The sequence below is a fragment of the Lepidochelys kempii genome, chromosome 16, assembly GCF_965140285.1.
Source record: "Lepidochelys kempii isolate rLepKem1 chromosome 16, rLepKem1.hap1, whole genome shotgun sequence".
Taxonomy (NCBI): Eukaryota; Metazoa; Chordata; order Testudines; family Cheloniidae; genus Lepidochelys; species Lepidochelys kempii.
Genome location: NC_136395.1, coordinates 12,642,045 through 12,669,913, shown reverse-complemented (window position 1 = coordinate 12,669,913; position 27,869 = coordinate 12,642,045). Strand labels below are relative to the sequence as shown.

At 47.9% G+C, this 27,869-nt stretch overlaps 1 protein-coding gene across 5 annotated transcripts in view; it reads left to right on the top strand.

Moving 5' to 3' along the window:
* Positions 1–27,869, top strand: part of ASTN2 (astrotactin 2) — a 602,317-nt gene that overhangs the window by 502,173 nt on the left and 72,275 nt on the right. The window lies entirely within an intron of this gene.

Sequence of the window (27,869 nt, the reverse complement as noted above, 5' to 3'; positions counted from 1 at the left end):
CCGGGGCTGGAGCACCCATGAGGGAAAATCAGTAGGTGCTCTGCACCCACCGCCAGCCAAGCTCCCCTCCCCGCCCCACCTCGCCTTTGCCTCCGCCTCCTCCCCTGAGCGCGCCGCATCCCCAGGCCTCCGCCTACCTCCCAGTGCTTGCCACCGCCAAACAGCTGTTTGGCGGCGTAGCAAGCTCCAGTAGGGAGGGGGGAGGAGTGGGAACATGGTGTGCTCAGGGAAGAGGTGGGGCCGGGGTGGGGTTTGGGGGAAGGAGTCGGAGTTGGGGCGGGGACTTTGGGGAAGGGGTAGGAATGGGGGCGGGACACAGGCAGGAGGGGGCGGGGTGGAGTTGGGGCAGGGCCGGGAGCAGAGCGGGGTCGAGCACCCACCGCCGTGAACAGAAGTCATCACCTATGCCAGGATGGGCAGAGATGGTGTCCCTAGCTTCTGTTTGCCAGAAAAGGGTAATAGGTGACATGGGATGGATCACTTGATGATTACCTTTCTGTCGGAAGACAGGATACTGGGTTAGCTGGACCTTTGGTCTGACTCAGTATGCCTGTTCTTATGTTCATATGCTCTCTGCAACTGCCTTGCAGTATAGCCAGTTGTTGACCGTGATCATTAGAGTCTTTATGAGGCACTGCAGTGGGCTTACTAAGATGTATGCTGAGGACAGCTGAGTATTATGGTTGCCTGCAAAGAGGTACTCAGAGTCCGTTACATCCTACAAAAGGTTCCAAACACCCTTCCTTGCATTGCTTCTGTGCAGAGGGGTTGCAGAAAGCACCAGACTTTTAGCTCTCCTCACGCTTCACCTTGGTTTATGTCTACTTGAGAACTGCCTGGCTTTGTTAAGGCTGTGATGAGAAACCCACTTATGGTTTCAGGACATAGCTACCCATCACAGGAATCTCAGTCCCTTGTGTAATCTCTCCACCCCCATGCAGCCTTCCAAGGTGTGGTCCACATCCAGCAGCTGTCCATGCTGCAGGTGGAAATGCAGCCGGTGATAGAAGCCAGGCAAACTGGAGGGTTCAGCTCATTGTGACAAGCTGTCACACTCTATAGCTTTATCTAGTGGCCGGGGCAGGAGGAGAGCATTAGAGCTAGGAGTTTAGGGCCCATCTCCAGGACATCAGCAAGTGGACACTTGAGAAATGAGACTGGAGGGAAGCGATTGTCTGTGTTCCCATCAGCAGCAGTACATGCGGTGAGCGTGCGGGAGGGAGGGAGGGTGATGGTAAGAGAAGGTTGGTTGGACACAACCCAGAGGAGGGGAAAGAAAACACACAAGGCCCCTAACGAGGTGACGACGGAGAACTCTGGATTCCAGAGCAAAGCGTCAGTGGGGAAGGAGGGAATCCTTTAGCTGCAGCCTTTACGGGCATTATTTCATGTACTTATTTATTTACTTTTTAAAGGGACTTAGCTTCCTTGTGTCAGCCAAGAAAGTGTCTTTCTCCTTCTGTGCCATGGTTTCCCATTGGCTTGGCGCCGGGCAGGGTTTTCCTGTTTGCTCCTGTGGTCTCTCAAGGCAAAGAATTGGAATCTCTCCAGGCCTGAGTTGGTGTTGGTTCTCCCCCCACCCCCATTATCCTTGCAAGGTGAGTCGCTCCAGGTGACAGGATGGTGGCCTTCAGAGTGCCCTGGATCATCCCTGGTAATGACCCTGGGATTCTTCCCCCTGCACCATGTGTCTGAAAGATGCTGTCAGCTAGGGAGCCCCACTCAGCTGCTCTCTGTCCTGTTGCAGGAGCACGCTTGGAAATAAAGCCAGCAGCACCTTTCTTAAATCATGTATATTACATGCAGCCTCAGTGTTCATCGGGAGGCCACTGTGATGACTGGGAGGGATTTACCAGGTCCAAATTCACTTGACAGAAAAACAAAATTCCAGCGTAATTTTAACCAGCTGTGGTAGGAGAGAGAGGGCAAGAAAAGGAGAACTCTGCATGGGGAGGGGGAGGGAGGAGAAGAGAGGTGGCTGTTCTGAATGGACTGGATGTGCGCAGTCTTTGTATTCAAAGAAACACACTGTTGCTGGAGACAAGGTTCTCAGGATGCTCGGTAGTAGACACCACTAACTGGGTGCTTCCAGACATTGCCCGTAACCCTAATGGTGATATGGACTGTGGAGGTTGCTGCATCTGGGCCTTCACCTTCTGTAATGATCCCTTTCCCCTGGCAGCGGTATATAGGTATATATCAGTGAGCCACTCGGTCCTTGAGAGCCTTCTTCATAAAAAGTAAATATTCAGTGGAACCTCACTTCCATTCCAAATGTCACCCGCCTGCCAGCTACTCTGCAATATTTCTAGGCACCCAGACCCTGCCCCTAGGTAGCATGATTTAGAGCAGTCTGCAGCTCTCTCATCCTTTAACACCAAGCTCAGTGCTGGCTCAGATCATGTCCTAGGACCTGTAGTCACCATGAGCCACACCTCCATATTAAAGGCGACAGCTGCCGTGGGTTGCATGTAGAACTCCTTTGGTCTGCAGTCTGCCCTTCGGACACCCCTACCATAAAGCTTTCATCTCGCTAGGGTGAGCCAGGGATCCTATTAAAAGCTGTTCCTCTGATACACTTTTTCTTCCACCCTCCAGCAGGCTGCATTCTCTTTGAAATGCGTTGCTTTGTTTCCATCTTCATGTGGCCTGCCATGTTTTTTGTTTCTGTGGCTGCTTTTCTTCTTCCCTGTCTACTCCTTAAAGGGTGGAAGAACATTGGCTGTATTTGGGAGGCACAGGCAGCTGGTACATATGTCAAATAGGGCAGCAGTTTTTTCACTTAATTGTGGCCACCACCTACGGTTTAGTGGCAGGAGAGAGACAGATGGCAAAGACAGAGAGGGAATTAATGGACACGTATGTGCATTTAATGCTGGTCTTAGCAGTGCCTCTGAACCCATTTCCCACTGGTTCTTCCTGTGTTTGCATTGGGCAGCAATGGCATTGTGATTCCCGGAGCTGATGATTTAAACATGCCTTGGCACAAAGTGGCCACGGCCGGATAATAGCACATTTCTAGAGGGGACCACCTTCTCCTGGGCCATTGACTGTCCCTGATCTTTCAGTGCTGGGCTCCCACACATGGACAGGCCCAGTTCTCCGCCAGCAGGTTGTAAGGCTAAGCGTCTCCTGACGTGACAGGAATCCTGAGTGGCATTGTTCAGCTCATATGGAGGCTGATGTACCTGTGGCTGGAAGGAACCTTTTGGCAGGGTGCAGGGGGTAAGATCGTGTTGCACCAGCAAAAGTCATGAAAAAAGCCCCCAAACCCCCACTCAGTAGCAGCAGTTATATTAGTGCCCATTCTGCCAAGTACCGAGCCACCCGTCACTAGCATCAGCTTGCCCTAGCAGGATGCAGTTGCTACGTCCAAGGAGCAGCAAGGAGCAATGTGCTCGCTGCTCCAAACCATTGCAATCCTTCCTCCTTGTACTCGGGGCCTAGACACCACAGCGCCGGGTGCCCAAGAAACGTTGAGATAAATCACACAGCTATGGACACATTCTCACCAGTATCCTGCATCGATCCCCTTCCCCTCCCCCTGTCCTGTCGAGCTGTGTGTGTAAAACACCTATCACTCCCATGCTTTAATGACTTCCACATGGTGCCGGGCCTTGTGGACAAATTCCCTTGAACAGTAGGAAACATTCCTTGGTCTCTCATCGTGTCTGTCTTTGGGAAGGAGGGGGAAGAATGAAGATGACGGGCTGAGGAGCTCTTAATATTCCACTCAGAGAGCTGATTAATTCCATCCTCCCCAGCCGCATTTGACCATCTCCAACCCGCCCCTCTCCTTCTGGTTCTTGTTGTTCTCTCCTCTCCACCTGGCTCCGTTTGGCAAGGAAACTGATGGGACTTCACGCCGTGTGGTGCTCCCGATGGAAAACCCAGATGGCAAGAAGCTCTGTCCCCCACACAGTCCAGGGCCTGGGCTCCTGCTGTTAGAGGGAAGGCTACATATTCCACGTGGCAGAGACCAAACAGATTGGGGATTCAGCATTCCTCTGCAGCAATTCAGCCCCAATCAGGGAAAGGAGGAACCTTCCCACTCCCCCATCCCACCACTCCAAGGCAGGTTAGTGTGCAACCTTAAACGGTAGAAGCAGTCCCATATGAAGAAAAGGAGGACTTGTGGCACCTTAGAGACTAACCAATTTATTTGAGCATAAGCTTTCGTGAGCTACAGCTCACTTCATCGGATGCAAGCTGTAGCTCACGAAAGCTTATGCTCAAATAAATTGGCTAGTCTTTAAGGTGCCACAAGTCCTGTTCTTTTTGCGAATACAGACTAACACGGCTGGTACTCTGATTCCCATATGAAACGCTGAAAACAACTGAGCACGGTGAACTCTCTCCTCATACTCACACTCATCCATATGTGCATGCGCACACTCCTACTCACACCCTTGCCCTTACACTTTCACTCACCCACCCTCTCGCACACTCATACACATCCTTGAAAACCCCTATGCTCACCCACTCTTTCCGTACCGTCCCCATCTGTCGTCACGTGGAGCCCTGGCCATTCTGTCTCCAGACGTACTCTCCAGATCTTGCTCAGCTGTGATGCAAGGGAGAGGGGGAAGAGAGAGACGGGCATTTTGATTGCAATTATGGACTTGATTGATGAGAATCATGTTAGAACACACAGCCATCTGTGTGCCTCTCCCCTGTCCAAGACGTATAAAAAACCAAACCAGCCATCTGACCCCCAGCTCTCCCTCCCCCTCCACTCCCTTCTTCCATACTCATCAGTGACCTGCTTGCCAAGACACTTGCCCATACTTAACTCTTCTCCCAAAGAGACCATGCTTTGCATTCTTGTATTAGAAGCCAAAAAAAAATCCTATTCTGCCTGCACTTTGCAGCCTGATCCTTTAAGCTGCTTTCCTGGGATGGAAACAAAGGAAAAGAAGGAGGTGCTAGTGAAAGGTGCTCAAGTGACATCCCTGGTAAAGTTCTCCTTCACTTCACCTCTGGAACAGACCAAGGATGGGCAGGGCACGCTGCCCCACACTGCCCTCCAGAGTGACCCAGGCCTGTTGGGAAGAGATCCCCTTGAGGGACGAAAGGAGAGTGTGGTCTCTGTGTCCCATTCCTTCCTTCCCCTTTCTTCTGAGGCTGCCAGCAAAGGTCCCCATTGTCAAGAACTGGGGGGTGCTGGGAGTTTCTCCTTCCAGGATGTTCTCATGGCTAAAGCCCAGGACAGGAACAGAACTGAGGTGTGAGTCTCCTCCCATGCCAGCGTAAGTCAAGTCAATGGAGTCACATGGGAGGATGTGAGAAGAGAATCAGTCCTCCCCTTGTTTCCATTCTCAGTGCTGCTACAGACTCCCTGGGCCATTAAGGTCAAAGAAGCTATGCGGATTTACACCAGCTGGGCATATGCCCCTTCTTGTGACCTCGGGTAAATCATTTCACAGCTCTGTGCCTCAGTTTCCCCACACCTTAGATGTCTTAGGCATTTGTAAAGGCACATTGACATTACAAAAGGAACGGTGAGCCAGTATGACTAACTAACAGCTGTGGGCTTCCACATTATACCACAATCTTTTTATCATGCGTGCAGATGGGAAAGAACAGATGCAGCACTGGGGATTTCCCATCTGAAAAAACAAACACAAACAAGTTACAACATGGCTTCCCTTTCCTTGGCATAGAACCACGGTAGCCCAGAGTTTGCCTTGAGTAGGAAAAGCAGTCGCGTTTGAGTCGGGATTAGCTAATGCATTCTAGCTAAGCCCAACCTACGCTCAACGCTCAAGAGCAGAGAGGAAGTTTGATTTGTATTTATTTATTTATTTATTTGTGCAGAATTTTGATTTTCTGGATAGTTCTTTTCAACTTCATATTTAACCCTAGCAAGATAAACCTTATTGTGATGGGGCTATAGGAGTAAAATCCCACACAGGACCTGAGAGTGCTGGACCTGTATGGAGTATGGAAGCACTTGCAATCTGCTAATGAGGGTTAATGGGATAAGCAGGGTATATGTGGGGGATGGCAAGAGACTTCACCTCCAACTAAGGGACTGTCCTCACTACAGAGTTAACCAAGGTTCTTACTTGGGTGTTGCCCCAACTTCTTCCCATCCACACGCAAAACCCTCTCAACTGAATGTGGTGCTGCTTTTAACCCAAGCTAGCTGGCTCCTCTGGGATATAGGCTAAAACCAAAGAGATGCTTTCACTTGGGTTGGTAATCTGCCCATTTTGCAGTGTAGACAGGTGAAATTCCACAAGTGCTGATAGTCCTCCATGCCTTCCCGTAATTTCCTTTGTGTGTCAAGAAGAACAGACAAGTTCTCCCACAGTTCATTGGGAAAGAACCACAGAGCGACTTGTCTTCCGGCAGAACAGAGAGCCAAATGATGTGCCCCCAGATATTCTAGTGACACCCAGAGGGGAGCACGGCACCAGTGAGGCTGCCATAACTCAGTATGGCAGCTCACACCCCAGCTAGGGAAACCCAGGCGCTGAGCCCCTAAGTTAACTCTGCAGTGAAGACAGATCCCTAGAAGAAACAGCCCTGCTCAGGAAGGTGCTTGTCAAATGAGACTGAGGACAGCCAATAGGGTGTATCTTAGGTGCCTGTACACCCAGATGATAGTGGAAAGAAAGACACTGGATTTTGGCTGAAGAAGGACTATTCTGACCTCGTGACTTTCCACTGTAAATAATATACCATTCTCCCTCTCTAAAATTTTCCCTTCGCCAGTTTTTCCAGCAGTCCCCATGCTCAGCTGCTGTGTCATGCTCCAAGCAGCTGCCACATCCCACCCTGGAGACAGCAGCATACGAAGTGCCTGGATTCTCCCCTGGGATCATGTCAATCAGGAGTTGTTCCATTGAAGTCAGTGGAATTACACTGGCGGAAAAGCAGGATGAGAGAAGGATCAGGTGCAGATCTTTCTGGATGTATGGTGCTGTGTCCATGCCAGATTGTTGCTCTAACTTCCTTCATGCTTCACATTCAGACTCTGGTGGAGAGAAGCCTCTTGTTTTGCATTGGTGGTTTGGATTAAGGGGCCTTAAGGGGGCCAGACATTTTTTTTGTGCTCTCTCATGCCCTATAAATAAATTGCACCTCTTCGGTGCTCAAAATCCACCCTACACTTGCAGATTCCATTGTCTAGCTGCCACCACTCGACATGGCCTTTCACACTCTTTATTTTATTTATTATGGAAATATTAGTAAACCTCACAGTCTGTGACTGGCCAAAAAAAGTATCCAAAGGAATGCTCTTCTCTCTCCCCCTCTCTGCAGACAATCCCTTTCCATCCACAGTCATCTGGTTTGCTTTGTTTCCCTTTCCCTGCATCTGCAAGTGCCGCTGGATTGTCATGTAACATAGCTTAACGTGACCAAAGAGTTCCCAGAGCCTTGTTGCTGACCACAAAGCAGAGCCAGCATTCCAAAGCAGAGAAGCTGGGGACATCTCATTAATGCCCAGGCATCATCGTCACCTTTGATGGGTTGTGTTTTCCTAATAACTGCTGCCATGCCGAGCGCAAGGAAGAGATGTAACCTCCTCGGCGTATCTGGGAAGTATGCATGGAATCTCTCAGTGGCTGGGTCAGTGTTCTCTAGGTTGCTTTCAACAGCATACTCACCCTGCCAGGTTCCACCTCTCCTCCCCAGGTCTCGGGAGAAGTCACCGGGTGCACCCTTTGTGCAGGAGTGTCACATCAGAGTTGTCTCCTTCTCACGGATGTTATTAATAGAGTAACGCTGAGGCCAGATCCAGGGTGGGTTGGTTTCTATTAGTCTTATTTATTTTTCCATTTTTTTTTAAGCGTGGGTGAAAGATACAAGATGAATAGCCCTGAAGACTGAAGTCATTTATTTAATCTCCGAGCAGTACAGCCAGAACTCCAGCTTTCCCTGCACTGGGCTCCACGAAGTACCTCAGTCCTAGTTGTGGCTACGCTTTCATCCCCACTAAGCCAATGTAGGATTTTTCAATGTTGGCAGAGGAAAGTGGGCAACTGTCGTAGTAGTTGAGGGGTGTGGCTTTGTATGCAAGCTCTGTTCTCTCTGAAGTACTTCTGTGGCCCCCACACTGTAGTATTTGAACACTTCACAAGTCTTTAATGCATCTATCCTCACAGGCCCGCTGTGTGGTAGGGCAGAGCTGTTATACCCATTGTACAGATGGGGAGCTGAGGCACAGAGAGACTCAGGGTGTGTCTATACTGCAGCCAGAAGTGTGAGGGGCAGCTCCTGCAGATGTACAGAAACTGTATCTGGATGCTAGCTAGCTAAAAATAGATATGGCTCCCCTGGGTAGGTACTCACTTGTGCAGCCACCACTGGAGCCTACCCTGCAACATCCTCGTTGCTATCTTTAGCAAGCTAGCTAGAGAGCAGCTGGTGTGGGTACGTCTACACGAGCTGCAAATGCCACCCCTGGCTGCAATGTGGACAAACCCTGAATAACTCGCTCAAGGTCCCATGGGAAGTCTGAGGTGGGGCAGGGAATTGGAGCCAGGTCTCCAAGGTCCCAGTGTAACACTCTGACCCCAGCGCCACTTTCTCCCCTAACGCCATGTAAATTGGAGTGGGCCACCAAACCCTGTAGTGGTGCATGTTTGTGGTTAACATAAAATAGTGTGTTAATCCAAATGGTGATTCATTACTTGGAGGAAACCCTGAGGTCTTGAAACAAATAAGCCACTTGATTTTGCTTGTTGGTTTACTCAAACAAGCCATTTTTTAGCCACTATTACTGAAAGAAAGTAGCGACTCTTTTTTAAAGTGTTCCCCATTTTTCACCTGATGTTTTTCTTAAAATATCCCTCCCCCCCCAGAAAAGAAGAAGAGGAAGAAGAAGAAGAAGAATCTCTTTATATTTCAGGTTCAATCCAGCCCCATTGAAGTCAATGGGAGTTCGGGCATTGACTTCACTGGGAGCTGGATTACGCCCTGTCTGTGCTGATCAGGCCTCCGCTGGGGATGTCTGGGTGGCTCCCTAGAAGAGCTAAAGCAACCAGCTCAACCCCTAGAAGAGCCCAATCTGCAAACCTCAAAACTATCCTGTTCCTGAGGTGGCAGGAAGTTCAAGAGGAGGGACGGGAACCTTAGGCCTCAGTCATGCCCTCAGATTGGTGCGGAGCCCCACTCATACTAGTGAGGCCTTGTGCTGGTGAAAGCGTCTGCCCGCATGCCTCCAGTTGCAGGATTGGGGCCTAAGTCACTCGTCCCCACTACGTAGTTGCTAGCATTTGAAAGTTACTTTCAGAAGACAGACTTCTGAACAAGCCCAGGGGCTAGAGGGGCCCTTGTTCCTGGCTGCCATAGGGACAAGTGTGTGTTGTGCTGAAGCTTGAGATGTATTTTCTATTCCTTTCCATTGTCCAGGCCTCTAAGCTGCTGCTGTTCACAGGCTGTCGTTGTGATCCCCACTAAAGCAGCCATTGGCTCACTTGCCCCCGTCTCTCGCCGTGAGGGAGGACTCAGCATGTTGCTATACCCCCCCATGCCATCTCCATGGCAGACAGGTGGCCTGATCCCCAGCACAGGTATCTTGGGAGCTGCCTGCCACAGACTCCTCCCCTTTCACATTTGTGAGTGTTTCTCATCCCTCTCCCCACCCCTATTAAGCTCCTTTCCTCTTGACATCCACCTCCTCTCTCCCCCTTCCAAGGTTCCCCTTCTCTATGTCCTTCCTCTCAACCTACCTTTTTATTCCCCTGCACAATCCCGCCACCCCCCTTTCTCTTTGCTCCTCCATCCCTCTTTCCTCTCTCCTTCCCAACCTCTGTATGGTCGCACCCAAGGGATCCCTTCTTTCTGCTAGAGCTCCCTCTTTCCTCCTGTCTGTCCTGTGGCTGCAGAGAGGGCAGTGAGAATTAGCAGCAGGAGGAGCCTCTTCAGCTCTCTGAACAGCCCTAAAAATGGAGAGTGAAATCCTGTCCCTACTGAAGTCGGTGGCAAAGCTCAGATAGGGCCAGGGTTTGGCGTTGAGTCCCCAGGCAGAGAGGCAAGTAAATAAGACCTAAGACTCAGTATAGAAATTCAGGATTTATAGACTTTAAGGTCAGAAGGGACCATCATGATCATCTAGTCTGACCTCCTGCACACTGCAGGCCACAGATCCTTGCCTACCCCCTCCTGTAATAGACCCCAACCTCTGGCTGAGTTACTAAAGTCCTCACATTGTGATTTCAAGACTTCAAGTTACAGAGAATCCACCATTTGCACTAGTTTAAATCTGCAAGTGACCCATGCCTCATGCTGCAGAGAAGACAACCCCGCCCCCCCCCCAGGGTCTCCACCAGTCTGACCCGGGGAAAATTCCTTCCCGACCGCAAATATAGTGATCAGTTAGACCCTGAGCATGTGGGCAAGACCCACCAGCCAGACGCCCTCCCCATCTAGTGTCTCATCACCAGCCTTTGGAGATATTTGCCTCTAGCAGTTGCAGATCAGCTGCATGCCGTAGGCAGTCTCGTCATACCATCCCCTCCATAAACGTATCAAGCTCAGTCTTGAAGCCAGTTAGGTTTTTTGCCCCCAAAACTTCAGGACAGCTTGACTAGAGCGGGGGAAAGAACTCAGATGGAAGCCGCCTCTCCATCACCACCACTCCCTTTCTCTAGTGGTGTCTTATCGCCAAACAGGGATACTGGATTCTCTACTCCCTTGCACCTGCTGAGTGTGCCTAGCGTTTGGGAAATGCTTAGCAACTGTTTCTAGTTTTTGAGCAGCATCCAGGAGGAACAATGGGTGGGAATGTCCTGCTCAGCCTCTGGAACACGCTCAGTTTGTGTTGTGGGATTGGTGTGTATGCAGTTTGCTCACACACAGGGATTGTGAGGGGCTGGGACATGCTCAGTCCAGATGGAATCTTCCGAGAACTTAGCTTCCAAACTCAAAAGTCTCTACTGAGCTGGTGCATACTAAGATTTTGTGGAGGCTTGTAGCTTCACCAGATTTGGGCAGATTGTCACAGGGATGGCATAAGGCACATCACTGGCACCAGGGTGACTCCCATGCCAAATTTCAAATTCCTGCCCCAAGGCATGGGTCTGCTAGGGCTTCTCTACAAAATCACTGTAAGTTTCTTCTTTTAACATGGACGACACAACACAGTATTTCCCAGGCTCATTCCTAGAAGTGACTGAAACATTTTTAGCTGAAACTTTCCAAAATATTCCACCTGAGGCAGATACTTGGCATGGAAAATTTCAGCCCAAATGGTTAAAATCTGGCAAATTTAAAAATCATTGAAAACATGTAATTGGAAGTGTTGGCCAAGCTTAACTTTAGGTGGCATCCCTGTAATGTATATTGTTGCTGGAGTCCCCATCTCAGACAGTGAAGCACGGGGACAGAGGAGCTGGCTGCAGAGAGATGTAGGGAAAGTTTAGCCCTCGTTGACAGATGGAATAAGGAACAGAAATTTCTATACACCGTTCCTAGAGTCCACGTACCCAGCAGCAACACAATTGTCTTTGATGCTAACTGGCTTTCTTTCTGGGAGCTGAAGCAGAGGGATTATAGACTGAACAGTCGTGGAGGCTGGATTACACTTGCTGTGTTACCAGGGGTGCTTAGCACCTTAGCTGGGAACAGTTGGAGGGAAGCTTGTATGATTTGCATTATGAGAATGTGGGACTTTGTCTACCACAGCGGCTGGCTAGCAGGGTTATTCCTTTAACTTTAGTGGTAGAGACTCGTGATTTTAGCACTGAAGGTCCAGTGCTAAACCCCCCTGCTGGTGGTACAAGCGTGATCAGTTACACTTTGGAGGTTGGTGTAGGGGATGGCTAGAAGCTTTCAGGGGGGCAAGGATGTTATGCTCATTGTACCTCACTGCAGTAATAGCAGATTGAACCAGCAAAGTGATGCTACGGCCCCTCCTGACACAGGTGATGTCCACAGAAACAGAGTGTGAGAGGAGACAGAAAGGAGAGTCTCAGCATCCTGGCCCTTTAACTGGCCTTCAGTGTGCACTGTCTTTAGCCTTGTTCCTGAGCTGCAGAGGAGACTTCTCTGGTCTTTGCCAAAAAGACCTGCTCTTCAGAAAACCAATTCAACAAAACTTGTAAAATTCCATCTCTGCGAGCCCCAGGACTCCTGTTACTCCAATGTTATTGTTGGGTTGGGAAGGAAGTTTGCAAGCCTAGAATTTTTTTTTTTAAAGACGCCTGTAATCTTTTGGGAAAGAAGCGAATAATGTAAGAGCCTGTTTGGGTTTATTCTTTGTCTGATCAGGGTGGTACGAGTTGGATAATCATTGCTGTCTTACCAAGTGTGGCAGGATAGGAGAGGTGTCACAATATTGTCTCTGCCATCTGCTTTTCCCACTTCACGCTGCTCTCCAAGAGAAAAACCATAACCAGGCACCGTGTGGCAAACCAATCTCCCCCTGGAGCTCGGAGAGCTTGCCTCTCCCCCCTCCCCATATCCCCTCTCTGTCGTCAGTGCCACGTGCAGTCCTTTTGCCTCTTCCCGCATCAGTCACATGGGGACGATCCTACTTGCCAACCAGAGGTAATGCACCAACCCCGCATCAGCTCAAGCTCTCGCTTTTTTTAAGAATAAATCCAATTCTTTCTATCTATCTATCTATCTATCTATCTATCTTAAAAAAAGAAGCATGTGGAAGAAAACAGCTCACACTGTAAAATCTGCTCCACACACGGTGTGACATCAACATGGTTTGTTTCCTTTGGGATGGTGCTTTACATTCCGGCTGAAATTTTGAGGGCCGGTTTTCATTAAAAGTGGCTTTTGAAAACGGTAAAGTAATAATTTGCTAAATCAGGCCCTGGACTGCTCAGTTTAGCAAATGATTCCTTTTTCTTTTTTTTAAAGACCGTGTGTAAAGGGAAGTCCATTTAATGAAAAACAGCCAGGTTAGATCAGGTTCAGGTTAATAATTGTTTGATCTGGCAAAATAAATAATAATAATTGATAAAATAATCATAATGTTCCTGTCATACACTTCTTTATGTGTTAATAAAACTATGTGGCAGTAAGTGTAATAAGTCATTGCTTGACTTCTTGCTTATCTTTGCTTTTTGTTTTAATTCTCTTTCAAGGCACAAAATAGTAAAGGAAAGTAAAACTGACATACCTTGTACAGTGTAATTAGTCAAATAACCAGGTGTAAAGTAATACATTGATTTCCTCATAACTTTTATTTAAGATGCTTCATTTGACTAGCTTGAGCAAATCTGTGCCCCCCAAAACTTCATGCCTGCACTGTGTTGCACACCATGTAACAGCCACGCTAGAACTCAGATGTTCTCACTACCAAAGCACAGACTGCTACTACTTGAGCTAAAGGAGAATTTGCACTCACTTGTTTGCAGTCTGGGACATGGCATAGCAGTGAGCAATTCTGATTCCATCCAGTAGAGGGCAGTGGTACACATGCACAGTCTACCTAGGCTTGGAAAGATTAGATTTTTATCGGTAAATGTTGCTAATCGTCGATTTCATCATACACACCCAGATGAGTGAAAAAAAAATTCCGTCTATAATAATCAAAATTTACAGATAGGCAAAGTAAAGGAAAATGCTGCTTGAGAACTTCTTAGCATTTGATTTCCTTTGTGTATTTTGACATGAGATGTTGACAGCTTGTGTTTTAACTGTTGTAATGCTGTAACATTTTTCATCTCATCATCATCTGTCATTAAATGATTGTCTAGCACTCACACACCCACAGTGTACCACAACTGTGAACATTTAAATGGATAAACATAGAAAAAATGTGTAAAATCCATAATTTTGCACAACTGTGAAAATTTAATTTATAAAAATAGAAAACGTTGCTTGAAATAAACACTGATGCTAGCCATCGAAATTACAATAAAAATAAAAATCTTCCAAGCCTAACTATCCTGAGAGAGATGTGGTCTGAGTACGGAAGTGGGAGACAAGAAGTCCTGAGGTTCTGATGCCTCTTGAAGCTGTGTGCAAGTCTTTATTCCTCTGTGCCTCAGTTTCTCTATCTGTAAAATGGGATTAATTTAACCCTAATGGGAGGCTTGATGGATTAATTATTCAGGACTCTCTTGTGCCTTTGCAAGGCGTAATGATGCTGGAGATGTGTCTGCTCCAGTGGGGGCGTTCAGCCAGGAGAGTACACAGGAAGGAACTTGCTGAAGAGTGGCGCTTAGAACCCCACAGTGCTGGCTGTTGCCTGTCAGTCAGTGCTGAGGTTCCCTGCATCCTTTCGTTTGCTTGGTTCCGTTCTCCTTGTTTTTTAAACTCACGGAGTACAAGGGCTGGGATGGTGGCTGCTCCCAGGGCAGAGGATTGGCACAGTGTCTTGCGCCTTTGCTTTGTCCTCCCGCACCATGAAGGGCAACGAGTAATGTGGGCTTTTAGACCAGATTCTGAGCTCCCATTTAGGCACCAAGATACAGGGCAGATTTTCAAATGAGCTCAGCCTCTTGGGAGGCAGGTCTTATCTGAAAACCTGTCCAGAAGTGCCACAATGGAAGTTGCTGGGTGCTGAGTGCTGTTGAAAACCTGCCCCCTCTCCCCAACTTCCTCGCAAAGCATGTAGAAAATGTAAAACTTTCGAAGTGCTACTGCAATTAGTATATCAGACAATGAGCTCTAAATTAATTGTGGTTAATATAGTCTAAATAGAGCTTCCACACATCCTCCTTCCTGTCTAAATTATCTTGTGCACTCTCTATTGATCTCCTGTTTGCTGTATGCATTCATCAGGGCCCTTAACCACAGTGTATGGGAAAGCTTGCTTGTTTTCTCTTTCTTTCTTTCTTTCTTTCTTTCTTTCTTTCTTTCTTTCTTTCTTTCTTTCTTTCTTTCTTTCTTTCTTTCTTTCTTTTCTTTCACTAATTTGCAAGAACCATTTATACCAAGAGGCAAAATGATTAGCTGGGTTTGCACAGTGTCTGGGGAAGTGATTTCAGCCGTTGTGTTTGCATGTGTATTTAAGAAGGTGATGCTGCTGTAGTAGCCTTCAAGATCCTGTTTCCCATGGGTCTTGCAGGGCTGCTGTCATCCCTCTAGCTCAGTGGTTCTCAAAGCCGGTCCGCTGCTTGTTCAGGGAAAGCCCCTGGCGGGCCGGACCGGACCATCCCTTGGCCCGCGCCGCTTCCTGCAGCCCCCATTGGCCTGGAACAGCGAACCGCGGCCAGTGGGAGCCACGATCAGCCGAACCTGCGGACGCAGCAGGTAAACAAACCGGTCCAGCGCGCCAGGGGCTTTCCCTGAACAAGCGGCGGACTGGCTTTGAGAACCACTGAGCTAGCTGACAACAGCTACACACAATGCCACTCTGCATTTGGCCTCGCCACTTTGAGTGCCAGCCACAGGGCTGGGACAGAGGCCACATAAGAAGAACCAGAAAAGGTTTCAGCAGCAGCACTCATAGGCATAGTTGGCAAAGGCCCATCAGATCATCCGGTCCACTCTCCTGCCAAGCAGGGCTAGAGACTTTCAATGTAGCAAGGCAACACCAACACTAGACAGTAGGCAAAAGAAAGCAGAAGTGAGTAATAGAGCTTGCAAATGGGTCTTGTCTTTACTGCAGCAGTGAAAGGCACAGTTCGGTCCAGAATCCGGCTTTTATCCAGACTGAAATTCTGTCTGTAAATTATTATCCGGATGACAGTAACTCCTGAAGGCCCCAAATGAGATCAGGGTTCCATTGTATTAGGTATTAGCACAGAGGAAGAAACCAGCTCTGTAAGAGCGAACACTCTAAATAGAAAGCTGGGAGGGCAAGCAGAGACAGAGACTTGCCCAAGGTCATGTCACAGATCAGTAGTGTAGCTCACAACAGAGCCCGGCTCTCCTGAATCCCCGCTTAGTGCTTTATTCACGGGCCCACACTGCCTCCTGCCGAGCTGTCGTGTGCCTTGGCTGCAAGCAGAACACTCCCAATTCTTGAACCTTTTCACCCCACCATATGCTGCCCAGCTGTATGGGTGATCACTCTCTTTCACTGAGTGTTTATGCTTGTGTCGGTCTCTATTTGTTTCTAAGCTCTGATTCTCTCTCTCTTTCTCTCTTTTTTTTCTGCCACGGCTGGCGTGAGGAGTAGAAAAACAGTGGCATCTCCCCCAGTGCTCTGGCCCTACCAGGTTTCCCCTAATACATCTGAATAAATAAGAAAAATCGAATAAGAGCTCACTGACAAATTCTGCCAATGTTGGCCTCTGCGCTCACTTTCAAGCCGCCTGGCTCCCAGAGGAAAGTTTTGCCCTCTCTCACACCGGGGCTTGCAGGAAGTAAACATTCATTTTCGTTTCTTGAAGGAGAAGGAGAATGAAAATAACATGACGGTGCCTGAACCCTTCAGATCTCGGTGTGGGTGGCTGCCTAGCTGCTGAGGCAGCCTCAGGCCATTTGCTTTCAGGCTAGCTCTGGTTCTGAGTGTCTGTGTGATAGGCCGGGGCAGAAGTGCCCAAATGAGGCCCATATGACTGCCATCTTTATATTAATTAGTAGTATAACACCACAGGGGCTCAAGATGCTTGATAGAATCAGTAATGTCGAGTGCTGTACTCAGAGGAGCTCTACAATGCCTCAAGGAGCGAATTTCCTGGGGGTGTTCCGGTTCTGCAGAGGACAGTCGCAGGCTGCCCTCTGCGAGCCCCCTTGGAAGCCTGAGCACAGGCAACCTGTTGCAGGCAGAGCCAGGGGTTGAAGGGGAATCCCTGTAGCTTTGGGGCAGCTTTGGGGATTCTCAGCAGCTGTGGTCTTGCAGACCAGCTCATAGGAAGCCTAGGGGAGTAGGGGACACCATAAAATAGAGCAGCTCCTGGCTCCTCTACTTTATGTTGGGAGTTGTTCCGGTACCGGAACAGGCCTTCCCAGGCTGCACCTCCTGAAAGAATGGCACAGTATCTCAGCCATCATTTGTAACCAGTTTTTGAGGATGGAGTAAAAGGAGGAGAGAGGTGAGATGTGCTGACTGGGGCTAGGAAAGAAGTTCCATGCACCGGGGATGTGTTGAAAGGAGGCATGGAAGTGGGCATGGGACAGAGACATAAAGGCTGGATCCAGACAGCTGAGCAAAGATGGAGAGAGGTAGAGAGGTACAAAGGAATTAAATCGCCAAGGGCCTTGAATTCAAGCTACTTGTTCTTACCTTTGATGCAGGAGAGAATGGGGGACATGTGGAGGTGAGGGGTGGATTGAACAAGGCCACAGTATCAGGCAAGGAAGGTGATTTTTGCCCTAGAGTGTTTGATGGATTGGATCAGGGGCAGTGACTTGCCAGATGCCAAAAGCTGGCACTTAGTTTGTGTGTAATGGAGCAGATTGCACTCATGCATGTTGTTAGAGGATATGTTCCTCGGGGCTGGCAGACACTATCAGACAACGGTCTGTGTTGACACGAGTGGCCAGGTATCCTTATCTGCTTCCTGTATCTACTAGCCCGGATGCCCAAAGCAAATTTCATCTTTGCTCAGAGCTGCTTTCACTGTCTTCTGTGTTATTGATAAAGATGACCACCAGTCCTTTAGTGTCGGTATCTGCCAGGTCGCATTTGCCATCTGTTGCACTCTGGCCTTCCCTCTGTAATCATATAAAACTTCTTCTAACAGACACAAGTTGGCGTATCTCTGAATGTTCACGTATGGGACAAGTGGAGTTGCCAAGTCACTGATGTAAATCCTTCGATCTGTCTGCTTATTTGGAGTCTACCCATTTAGACACTGCTCATCACTGTAGTTTCTGAGCATCTTCCAGAAGTATGTAAGAATGGCCTGGTCCCTCCTCAAAGAGCTGTCAGGAAATGGGATATTTCACACAAATGTTTTGTGTCTTTTAAAAAATTTTCTTGTCCTTTTATTTTAAATGTTCACAAGTTTCAACCAAAACAACAACAAAAAAGCAAACAGCAAACACATAAAAAGGAAAGTAGAGAAAGGGGAGAATAACTAAACAAAAAGATTTGGTTTCGAGAACTGAAACGTTTTCAGTTTTTCAATTTCAGGTTCTTTTGCATCAAAAAAGGGCAAACATGGACACATCTCACCACAAATGTTGCTATTGGGAAAAAAAGTCCATTAAAAAAAGATTGAAACCGTTTCAAACAACAAATTTCCACCAACTGTATTACCATCTAAGGCTTCAATCCTGCAACCACTCACACACATACGTGACTTTAGTACCAGGACTTCTCCCAGTGATTGCAGTGGGACCACAGATGGTAGGAGAGTAAAGCAGGTGTGTTTTCAGGACCAGAGCCTTAACTTGGAAATAATAGACCAGATCCTCAGCTTGTTGTAAATCAGCATAACTCTACTGAAGTCAATGGACCTACACTAATATACAGGATCTGGCCCAATAGCAATAACAAATGAAGGATGCGTCAGAGAGATGACAAAGGAGAAAATATGCCCATGCAATTGTGTTAGATTTCATTGTACGCCACTTGATGGCGTTTGGTGGTGGTGTTGCTGTTACTGATTTATCCTTTGTATGTGAGCAGAAGGGAAGTGATTGGGGGAGAGGATGGGGGAGGAGAAGAGGCACAATGAGACGGTGGCAGGGACTGAGGAGGAGTCAGGAGCCTTCACTGCAGCTGTTGGACTGGTTATATAACATCGACTGCAGGCTCACTGCCACTGGCCTGTCTCTGTGCGGATAAATCTCAACTCCTCCAGGAGGTGAAAACACATCACTGAAATCTGGAGGGCTCCGGGGGATGACTGGCTGGTAGGAAAGTTGACAATCAGGAGCTCTTCCTCACTAGTATCATTCAAACATCTGCCACTGGAGGGGCTTCCTGGAGAGTGACACAATTCAGAAGCTGGGCATGTTCCCCTTTTTCTTACAGAGCTCCATTGGAAAGCTACTCCGGGAACCCAAACCCAGAGCCAGATGCTCTGCTGGCGTGAAAATCACAGGAGTTCCACCGAAGCCATTGGCTCTGTAGTGATTTGCATAAATTGGGACTCTGTCCCTCAGCCTCACATTGTCCCTTCCTCTATCTGCTGCTACCTCTCCTTCCTCTGATCTCAAGTGGGGAGTGTGAATTGAGCTGTTGGCCTCAGAGTGCGCGGTATCTGTGGTGGAAGTGGGCCTGCTGTGTAAGAGTCTGTGTATGTACATGGTTATGGGGATGTTTGCCATATGAATACACTGGTTCAGTTTAATAGCAGGCTGCTGGAAAGACAAGCAGGAAGGGAAACAATAGTTCGAGATAAGCCAGCTCCCAGTAAACCACTTCATGGCCATTAAGAGACAATGCCTGACCCCATTCACTGTGAAGATTGGACCTCCCAGGCTCCAGCCAGCTTACAAAGCTTGTTTGGCCAGTGCTGGGGGCCATCTGCCCAGAAGGACTATAAAGAGCTAAAAAAGACACTCTCTGTCCAGAAGTCAGGGGCACTTGTAGCTGAGGAGCTGTGGCACCTATGGGGATATCTGGAAAGCTTAGGCTTCCTTCAGGAAGTAGTCAGTAGAGCTGGTAGGGAATTTGTCTTCAGAACGTTGTTGGTTGGCAAATGCCAGCTCTTCAGATCTGAACCTTTTCACAGAAACGCCTCAGTTCCAGTGACACTCTCATCAGGGAAGGTTTCTCGGATCCAGGATGGAATTTGTGGTCAAAACAGAGGGAGGCCCCAGAAAAGCTGCTGTTCCTTATTCAGAGCACGTGAACCGTGCACATGCCACGTGAGTGCGCGAGCCACCAGCCTATTGAACTGACGGCACAATTGCTGCTTTTGGAGTAGTTCCGCTTTGTATAAATATTCAAATAGTCACTGGGCCGGAGAGCAAGAGAATGATTCAACAGCCTGGTGGTTGGGCCCTCCCCTGCAGTGCAGGGGACCCAGGGTAAAGTTACCTGCTCTGAATCCAGCTGACTAGTGGCTATTCTGGGACGATGTTCTCTCCTTACTTCTTTTTTTTTCCCAAAAAGTGTGAAAGCTCTCATTTTTATTCCAACGTAGAACAAAAACAAATGTTGAAACTTCAACATCTTTTGTGAAAGAGAATTCTTGTTTTCTGGCCAGCCCTGCCCTAATGGTAAGCAGCTAGATAAGAGAGACATGCATATAGGCTGCTTCTCGTTTTGAAATCCTGTTTTTCTTATGCCTTGTTTTATTTCTACTGTTTAGACATTTAGAAGGTTGTTCTGGTCACTCTAGTCACAGACTTCGGAAGGAATGAACTGCAGGCACTGGACAGCTGGACCTGATGGCTAAACACAGTGGATACCCAGGGTACTGTAGCCCAGGGGCCATCTAAGAGTGGGAGAAATCACTGCTTCTACCCCAGGAGAGGTCATGCCTGAGCCATGCAGTTTATAGCCTGACACCTCCAGGGCTGCGCTCAGAGAGACCAGACACCGCTAGCTCTGTAACCGTGACAGTGTCCACATGACAAACTCCACCAGCACAGTTGCCCCCCTTGCTGGTGGACATGGCAGAAAGACCAGAGAAGAAAAGGGCTCAGTGACCCATATAGATGGTGCCTCCAAGCCAGTGCATAGGCTGGGCGTGTGTCAAGAAGCGTGCAATGTCTCTGCCCATGCTGATCCAGTTCTGTGGATATGCAGAGGACATCAGAACCCATGGCTGTCCATTTGGATACCTTTCCCTCACACTAAAATGCCTGCCCTTGGATTCTCTATAATGACCTATAACAGCTATAAATGCCTTGCAGACAGACGGCATGTATGCCTGGATTCCTACCTCTGGTACACAATAGAATCATAGGACTGGAAGGATCCTCGAGAGGTCATCTAGTCCAGTCCCCTGCACTCATGGCAGGACTAAGTATTGTCTAGCCCATCCCTGACAGGTGTCAGCTAAGTGTCGCTAAGGCCATCCCCACTTCCATCGCACCTCTATGGGTCTGCCTCCATCTGTGTCCCAGGGACAGACCCTTGCTCTGGACAGCTTGCTGGGCAGCAGGTGGACAGAGCAACTCCTCTGATACCATACAGTGGCATTCCTCCTCTCTCCAAACAGTAAGCAGTGATTGTTCCAACTCCCTTAATGAGACTGACTATTTATTACAAAGGAGATTGCAGGAATCGGGAAAGGAAACAATTCCTCAGCCTGGCTAGCTCACACCTCACTGTGTCAGGCTGCCTTTGGTACTAAGCACATGTCAGAGCGATCAGAAGTGCTGCTGTGGAGTCATGGCTATTTTCTTTTTTATTTTCTTTTATTTTTTACTATGTAAAGCTATCAACGGTATGGGTTAGGTATGAATTAGAACCTTATAAAATGTGTTTACTCATTCTGTAACTCAAAGAGGGGATTAAACAGTAGGAAAAACTGAGTGGGAGAATTTTCCAAACTGAAAAAGCTTTACAGCTTTCATTGTGGACTGGTGAGAGAGGAATTTATTTATTTATTTAAGATAAAAAGAAGAGGGTGGGGATGGGCGAGGGGGAGATAATGGGTGGATGAAGAAATAGACTCAGGGGTAGCGAAATTAGCTCACACGGTCTGAACCCCCAATGGTCCCGTCTCCCCGCCGATGGCTTCCAAAAGGGCCTTCTCCCCACAGTACGCAAAGCTCCTAAGCAGGGCCTGCTTTTCTCATCTCCTTGAAGGCATCTTTTATGGGGAAAACAGAGTCATGTAGATCCGTGGCTGCTCAAGGGGAGAGGTGGGGGAGTGAAGTGACAAGATCGAGGGAAGACGCAGCTGTGCTGAGCGCCCCGTGGAAGGGTTGAGGGTGTGGGGGAGCGAAGGACATGGGTGTAGTTATGGTATTATAGCCTACGTGCTATTAAAGCGAAAGCACTGGGGAATAACTGGAACGGTCAAGGGGGATGGATATAGTGGTCAGTTCCCACGCGGTGTTGAGTGGCTCCCTGATAAGGAGCAAGGCGCATGTAACCTGGACCCTTTCCAGCTCTCATTTTCTCCCCTGCTTGAACACAACTTTCTTTCTTGCTCTCTGGGGCTCTGCCACCTTTCAACTCCCGCTCCCTTGTCCGTGAATCATCCCCGCTCTGTGGAATGGTGATCCTCGCACTATTAGTAAGCCTGACTCACCCTTCCCCTCCACACATTATTTCCACAGACCTCAGAGGGTTTTTTTTCCCCTTTTTTCTTTTTTGCCTTTTAATTTTTTCGCTCTGCTTTACGAACTTTTTCCGGGGGATAGGACGGGGGGAGAAGAGAGAGTGGGCTCGTTTGGGTAATTTTCCCTCTGGCTAAATGTCAGCATCCTATGCTTGGTGTCTGGGGCCGGGGGAGGGTTACAGGACTGCCAGGGGTTTTATTTCAGGCTTTGCTGGGAGCCAAGGGATTTGGGCCGGGAGAGACTCTCCCTATGGTTTTGACAAAGCCCCAGCCATCAAGCTGTGGTTGGATTCCATAGAAGGGAAGGAAGCGATGACATCGCTGTGCCAGCTCGGAGGCTTTCACTGCCAGGCACATGCTCCCTCGTTAGCATGGGTCTTGGAGCAGCTGTGGAGTCCATTCCCCACTTGGCTTAATCCTTCACTGCTCGCTCTGGGAATCTCTCTTCCCTCTCCTCCCTTCTCTAAGTGGTGGGATATTACTTGGCTGCTGGCTACGACCCATCTCCGTATGACAGTGCAGCCGTCTAAGAGTGACTGGTGTTACTGGGGATTATGAGCACGCATGGAGGATTTCAGTGACTCAGCCAGAGGTTAGGGGTCTATTACAGGAGTGGCTGGAAGACGTTCTGTGGCCTGCAATGTGCAGGCGGTCAGACAAGATCAGTGGTTTTCAACCAGTGATTTGCGAACTCCTAGGGTTCCTCAGACTACGTCTAAGGGGTCTTCAAAAGGTTGTCATTACCATAGAACAATGGTTTTCAACCTATGGTCTGTGGACCCCAGGGGGTCTGCAGACTATGTCTAAGCTTTCCAAAGGCACCCGCGCTTCCATTTAAAATTTTTTAGCAGTCCACAAATGAAAAAAGGTTGAAAAACACTGGACTAGGTGATCATTATGGTCCCTTCTGGCCTTGAAGTCTATGATTCTGATTCTGTGAGACATTTAGGAAAACAACTCAGACATTCCACCATGTGAATGCCATCAGCACCTTCCTCTCTCACGTGAAACAGACTCCCAGGAACTATTACATTGAGGGACAGCCATCCCCAGAGCTGCCCCCTCTGAAAATAGACTCTCCTGATGCGGTCACTCAAGATGCCATAAATTTGCCTTGGTGGCTGAGGCTGTGTTGTCTGACATTCAGAGCTGGGGGCATTCCTGCCTCTGCCAATGTCCTGCCATGTGATAATGTTGCTTAACCACCCCAGTGCCTCAATCCCCCCATCTGTAAAATGGGGTTAATGCTACTTATGAGCAGGGCATGATGGCAGATTACATAGAGTGGACTTGGAACCAGGAGATATGGGTTCTAATCCCAGCTGTTTAGCTGTCCTGCTATGTAGTGTTGGACAAGTCATTTTTCTGTTCCCCTCTCACCCTTTGTCTGTCTTCTCTATTTCGATTAAAGGCTCTAAGAATGGGAGCTGCCTGTTACACTCATAGACATAGAGTTTAAGGCCAGAAGAGATCACCAGATCATCTAGTCTGACCTCCTGCATATCACAGGCCACCAACATCACTCAACACCCACACACTGAACCCAACAACCATGTGTATGTAGCACAATGGGACTCAGGTCTAGCCTGGGGCCTCTACACACTATCACAATATAAATAATAACGATCTTTGTGAAGTGCTTTGAAATCTTTGGATGGCAAATGCCATATCAATGCCAAGTATTATCACTAAGTGAGTAAGTGCTCAAGATTCAACATGGCAGAGTCTATTCCAGTGGAAATAGTAATGGAACAGAGAACATCCTGATACAGTCAATGGCAAGGAGAGGACAAGACATGGAAGAACTTCAATCTGAAGAGAGATTGAAAATGTTGAAATTGTTCTCCATAGAAAGGAGTCAAATGAGAGAGGACTTGAAAGATGCAGACAAAACAATGAATGGCACAAGAACTAGGAGACAGTCAATGAAATTGTAAGGCAATAAATTTAGACCTGATGTGGGGAAATCCTTTTCCAAACAGTGCACAATTAGCCTGTGAAACTCATGGCTTGAGTTAAAGTTGAGCATTGTGCTTAAGTGCATTGGTGGATCAGAGCCAGAGTACTCAGCACCTTGCAGAATCAATCCCTATTATAAAAAAAGTTTTCCTAGCCACCTCTCTTAGGAGAACCAAAGGGAAAATGATGCCCTGCTTAACACATTGTTTCGTGCAAAACTCTGAAAGCCTCAGAGAGCCCAGAGTCTTGGCAAATATGGCTGGCTGGAAATCAAGAATTCCTTTTTAGCAAAAAAACACTGAGGTTCTGGCATTTGAGTTCATTCCGCATCGCCCCGAAACTGAGACCTTTCAAAAAATTTCATGAAAAATAGAGTGGAGCCCCATCCCATAATAGCCCATTGGTTATGGCACTCCTCTGCAATGTGGAAGACTCAGGTTCACATTCCTTTTCTGCCCATTTCGGAGCAGATAAAAAAATGTTTTGCTGGGAAAATCTTGACCAGCTCTATTAGTTAATTCGCTTGAGGCTGTTGCCATGAAGACTTTAGGCAACCTTTCTGCTAGTACAGTGGTAGACAAAGCTGTCTCTGAAGAGCCAATCTATAATTCTCTACGTGCAGGTCATTAGAGGTGCTTATTCTGCTGATGTTGTCTTCTGCTCTTTATACAACATATATAATACAAAGGAACCACATGAGCATGATGGGTTCAGATAGCCGTGTTTATGAACTACATACAACATGCAAGGCCTGCCTGCACATACATACAACATTGCAGCTCTGGCAGCCTTCTGGTGGCTTGTGAAACATAGAAGACAGTGAAGGTCACTAGAGGGCTCACAAACTATTTAAAAGGATATAGAATCATAGAATCATAGAATCATAGAATATCAGGGTTGGAAGGGACCCCAGAAGGTCATCTAGTCCAACCCCCTGCTCAAAGCAGGACCAATTCCCAGTTAAATCATCCCAGCCAGGGCTTTGTCAAGCCTGACCTTAAAAACCTCTAAGGAAGGAGATTCTACCACCTCCCTAGGTAACGCATTCCAGTGTTTCACCACCCTCTTAGTGAAAAAGTTTTTCCTAATATCCAATCTAAACCTCCCCCACTGCAACTTGAGACCATTACTCCTCGTTCTGTCATCTGCTACCATTGAGAACAGTCTAGAGCCATCCTCTTTGGAACCCCCTTTCAGGTAGTTGAAAGCAGCTATCAAATCCCCCCTCATTCTTCTCTTCTGCAGGCTAAACAATCCCAGCTCCCTCAGCCTCTCCTCATAACTCATGTGTTCCAGTCCCCTAATCATTTTTGTTGCCCTTCGCTGGACTCTCTCCAATTTATCCACATCCTTCTTGAAGTGTGGGGCCCAAAACTGGACACAGTACTCCAGATGAGGCCTCACCAATGTCGAATAGAGGGGAACGATCACGTCCCTCGATCTGCTCGCTATGCCCCTACTTATACATCCCAAAATGCCATTGGCCTTCTTGGCAACAAGGGCACACTGCTGACTCATATCCAGCTTCTCGTCCACTGTCACCCCTAGGTCCTTTTCTGCAGAACTGCTGCCTAGCCATTCGGTCCCTAGTCTGTAGCTGTGCATTGGGTTCTTCCGTCCTAAGTGCAGGACCCTGCACTTATCCTTATTGAACCTCATCAGATTCCTTTTGGCCCAATCTTCCAATTGGTCTAGGTCCTTCTGTATCCTATCCCTCCCCTCCAGCGTATCTACCACTCCTCCCAGTTTAGTATCATCCGCAAATTTGCTGAGAGTGCAATCCACACCATCCTCCAGATCATTTATGAAGATATTGAATAAAACCGGCCCCAGGACCGACCCTTGGGGCACTCCACTTGATACCGGCTGCCAACTAGACATGGAGCCATTGATCACTACCCGTTGAGCCCGACAATTTAGCCAGCTTTCTACCCACCTTATAGTGCATTCATCCAGCCCATACTTCCTTAACTTGCTGACAAGAATACTATGGGAGACCGTGTCAAAAGCTTTGCTAAAGTCAAGAAACAATACATCCACTGCTTTCCCTTCATCCACAGAACCAGTAATCTCATCATAAAAGGCGATTAGATTAGTCAGGCATGACCTTCCCTTGGTGAATCCATGCTGGCTGTTCCTGATCACTTTCCTCTCATGCAAGTGCTTCAGGATTGATTCTTTGAGGACCTGCTCCATGATTTTTCCAGGGACTGAGGTGAGGCTGACTGGCCTGTAGTTCCCAGGATCTTCCTTCTTCCCTTTTTTAAAGATTGGCACTACATTAGCCTTTTTCCAGTCATCCGGGACTTCCCCGGTTCGCCACGAGTTTTCAAAGATAATGGCCAGTGGCTCTGCAATCACAGCCGCCAATTCCTTCAGCACTCTCGGATGCAACTCGTCCGGCCCCATGGACTTGTGCACGTCCAGCTTTTCTAAATAGTCCCTAACCGCCTCTATCTCCACAGAGGGCTGGCCATCTCTTCCGCATTTTGTGATGCCCAGCGCAGCAGTCTGGGAGCTGACCTTGTTAGTGAAAACAGAGGCAAAAAAAGCATTGAGTACATTAGCTTTTTCCACATCCTCTGTCACTAGGTTGCCTCCCTCATTCAGTAAGGGGCCCACACATTCCTTGGCTTTCTTCTTGTTGCCAACATACCTGAAGAAACCCTTCTTGTTACTCTTGACATCTCTGGCTAGCTGCAGCTCCAGGTGCGATTTGGCCCTCCTGATAACATTCCTACATGCCCGAGCAATATTTTTATACTCTTCCCTGGTCATATGTCCAACCTTCCACTTCTTGTAAGCTTCTTTTTTTATGTTTAAGATCCGCTAGGATTTCACCATTAAGCCAAGTTGGTCGCCTGCCATATTTACTATTCTTTCGACTCATCGGGATGGTTTGTCCCTGTAACCTCAACAGGGATTCCTTGAAATACAGCCAGCTCTCCTGGACTCCTTTCCCCTTCAAGTTAGTCCCCCAGGGGATCCTGGCCATCCGTTCCCTGAGGGAGTCGAAGTCTGCTTTCCTGAAGTCCAGGGTCCGTATCCTGCTGCTTACCTTTGTTCCCTGCGTCAGGATCCTGAACTCAACCAACTCATGGTCACTGCCTCCCAGATTCCCATCCACTTTTGCTTCCCCCACTAATTCTACCCGGTTTGTGAGCAGCAGGTCAAGAAAAGCACCCCCCCTAGTTGGCTCCTCTAGCACTTGCGCCTCATACATTACTCAGTCCTCATACATTACAGATGGGTTTCATGGAGGAGATGCATATGGCATGTGTACTCGGAAAGGTCTAAAGGAACTTGCCAGTTTTGGTATGGGATGCAGGACAGACACTGCTGGAATGGAGAGCTACACTAGTCACACCAGAAATGGAATGGGGGCAGTTGGCCATTATACTAGTGATGAAATAAAGTCATCCTCATTCAGAGAGTTCCAGCTCCAGCCTTCATTCAACCCAGTCATTCATTAAAAATAATCAGAATTATAAAAGAATGAATCACTTTGATCACCATTAGATCTGATTTGAAATCTTGGTTATGAACTGACCCTAATTACAAACATAGCCCTCGTTCAAGAACTGATCTCCATGCTTGCGCTTGCATTCACGAAGGGCTTGAATGGGTGATTTCCAGCCTATGAGTTCTTTGTGATCTGTCTGCTTCTGCTATGCATTATTTGTGTTGTCACGGCATATGTAGTTGGTCTCCCAAGTCACATGGCATGGCTTCTTCTCCCTGATTGGATGACTGAAAGTTTGTAAACAGGAGAATAACAAATTATATACTTCCTGGTATGAATTTTCGGTTGAAAAACATCTGTGATAAAATGTTCAGGATTCACCAATATTTTCTCAAATTCTCCAGTTGTCAGGGTACTCACCAATTATTGCCTTGGTTCTGCAAACACAT